Raw genomic sequence first — 2,859 nt, 5'->3', positions numbered from 1 at the left:
CAGGGAGGGGGCAGCCACAGCTGCCCTGGGCACCCTGGGCCAGCGCCTCACCCCCTGCACAGGGAAGGATTTCTGCCTTAAATCTCATCTAAATCTCCCCTCTTACAATTTAAAACCGTCCCCCCTCATCCTACCCCCACCCCCTGATCCAGAGTCCCTCCCCACCTTCCCTGTCCCCCCTTTAAGCCCTGGGAGGCCACTCGAAGGGCTCCCCGGAGCCTTCTCTTCTCCAGGCTGAACCCCCCCAACTCTCTCAGCCCGGCCCCCCAGGGGAGCTGCTCCAGCCCCCCCAGCATCTCCGTGGCCTCCTCTGGCCCCGCTCGAGCAGCTCCGGGTCCTTCTGCTGTTGGGGGCCCCCGAGCTGGCCCCAGCACTGCAGGGGGGTCTCCCCAGAGCGGAGCAGAGGGGGAGAATCCCCTCCCTGGCCCTGCTGCCCCCCCTGCTCTGGCTGCAGCCCAGGGCACAGGTGGGTTCTGGGCTGCCAGCGCACGGGGCTGCCTCACGGGCAGTTTTCCCCCCACCAACCCCCCCAGTCCCTCTCCTTGGGGCTGCTCTCCAGCCACTCCTCGCCCAGCCTGGGTTTGTGCTGGGGATTGCCCCGACCCACGGGCAGGACCTTGCCCTTGGCCTTGTTGAACTCCATGAGGTTTGTCTAGCTCCTCCTGTCCATCCTGTCCAGGTTCCTCGGGATGCCACCCCTGCCCTCCTGTGTATCACCACCCCACACAGCTTGGTGCCGTCGGTGAACTGGCTGAGGGTGCATTGATCCTGCTGTCTGTGTCACCAACAAAGATGTTAAACAGTGGCTGGCCCCAACACCAACCCCTGAGGAATGCCACTTGTCACTGCTCTCCACCTGGACATTGAGCCGTTGACCACAACTCTTTGAGTGAGACCATCAAGCCAGTTCCTTATCCACTAAGGGGTCCATCCCTCAAACCCAAGTCTCTCCAATTTAGAGACAAGGATGTTGTGTGGGACAGTGTCAAAAGCTTTGCACAAGTCCAAGGAGATGACATCAGTTGCTCTTTCCTTATCCATCAGTGCTGTAACCCCATTGTAGATGACCACCAAATTTGTCAGGCATGATTTGAAGCCATGCTGGCTGTCACCAATCACCTCCTTATTTTCCATGTGCCCGAGCACATTTTCCAGGAGGATCCACTCCGTGATTCTGTTGGGCACAGAGGTGAGACTGACTGCCCTGTAGTTCCTTAGATCTTCCTTTTTTTTCCTTTTAAAATGGGGGTTATGTTTCCCCTTTTCCAGTCAGTGGGAACTCCACCAGACCGCCACAACTGCTCAAATATGATGGATAGTGGCTTAGCAACTTCATCTGCCATTTCTCTCAGGACCCGTGGGTGCTCAGATATCTTTGATTTTTCAGTGGCACTGCAATTTCTAGGCTTTATCAGGATACCTGTTAGAAAAAGGATTTTGAAACAAATCAACAAAAAGCTATGGAAGAACCATGTGTGATGGCTTCCTGGGAGCCCTTGTGCCTCCTTCCCATGGATGGGGACATTGCTAAGGCTACCCTGAGTGAAGCAAGGATTGGTGAGACCCATGGGGAGCTGAGGATGGATTTCAGTGGCACCTATGTGTCTCAGTGGAGGAAGACCTTGGAGGGCCACAGCTTGGTGGAGCAAATACAGAGAGGAGATCTTTTAAAAGGGAAGGAAGGCTTGCAATGGGAGCAAGTCAGTCCCACTCAGTTGCAGTGTGTTTGGAGACACTCTGGGCAGAAGTGCTACTCTTCTGTGAGAGCAGAGGATGAAGGGATGAGAAATAGGAACTAGCCATGGAGTCACTATAGATAGAGCCATATCCCTGACCTGATACTGGGCTCCCACCTGCAGTGAGGCCACCATGGCCACCACCACCCACCTGCAGGTTGCTGTGCCCTGAGCCTTCTAGGAGGAGGGAGAAGAGTCAACCCAGGGTGCTTCCAGCCAAACTCAGCTGGGAGCCTGCTGCGGGCAAGCCCATGGCACTGCTGTGTGGAGGGTGCAGGTTATGGGATAGGAAGGACCTGTGCAGAGGATCCAGAAGATCACAAAGGGAGGTCTGTGCTCCCGAGAACAAGCCTGGGAGCTGGACCTCACTGCTGGGCTTCCTACAAGCACTCTTGTGGCTTGTGTCGGGTGGACACGGTGGGTGGACCAGCCCTAGCAGCTGATGTCTAGGGTTGCTGCCAGGGCTCGTGGGCTAGCTGGTGTGGTCCAGGGACTCTCATTTAGTGTGCATGTGCCAAAGTCAGCCTGAAGCTGGTCCTGTAACCTGCAGCAAAGATCGGAACATGAGCCTGGGACAGCATCACGAATGCAGACCTTTGTAAATCTAGCCATGCTCCACTGGTCCTGGCTGAAGGGAGATAAATCAGGAGTGATACAATTGGATGAAGAGGTTTTTCAAAGGAAGGGGGAGGAGGGTGACTGCTGATGTCAGCATTTCTTCCTAGGTTCATCCCAAGAATTTAACAAAGGTGCAGAGCGCTGTTTCCTCCTGGCTGCAGGGCACTTATTGAGCTGTCTGGTCACTGCCATTGACTTTCTTTGCCTGTGCAAGGAGCTTGTCAGATCATGTGTAAGGAACATTTACTGCCTTTCTACCCCATTGCCATTGCCAGGAGACCACAAAGGAGCAGACAGAAACTCAGGGTGCTGCAAGACAAAGGGCAATGGGCACGACGGCAGCAGTTACTGGCAAACATGCAAAACTCAGGGCTGGATCCAGCAGGGACTTTCTGAGATTAGGCTGTGCAAGGCAGGGGGTGGCTAGCACAAAGAAAATAGTCCCTCCTGTGGCGTTTCACCCTGCAGGGGAATTCAGATGTGAGAACTTGGGAATTTTCCATCT

The sequence above is a fragment of the Tyto alba genome, unplaced genomic scaffold (genome assembly GCF_018691265.1).
Source record: "Tyto alba isolate M040663 unplaced genomic scaffold, T.alba_DEE_v4.0 Super-Scaffold_10, whole genome shotgun sequence".
Classification (NCBI taxonomy): Eukaryota; Metazoa; Chordata; class Aves; order Strigiformes; family Tytonidae; genus Tyto; species Tyto alba.
This window is presented reverse-complemented; position numbering follows the sequence as displayed.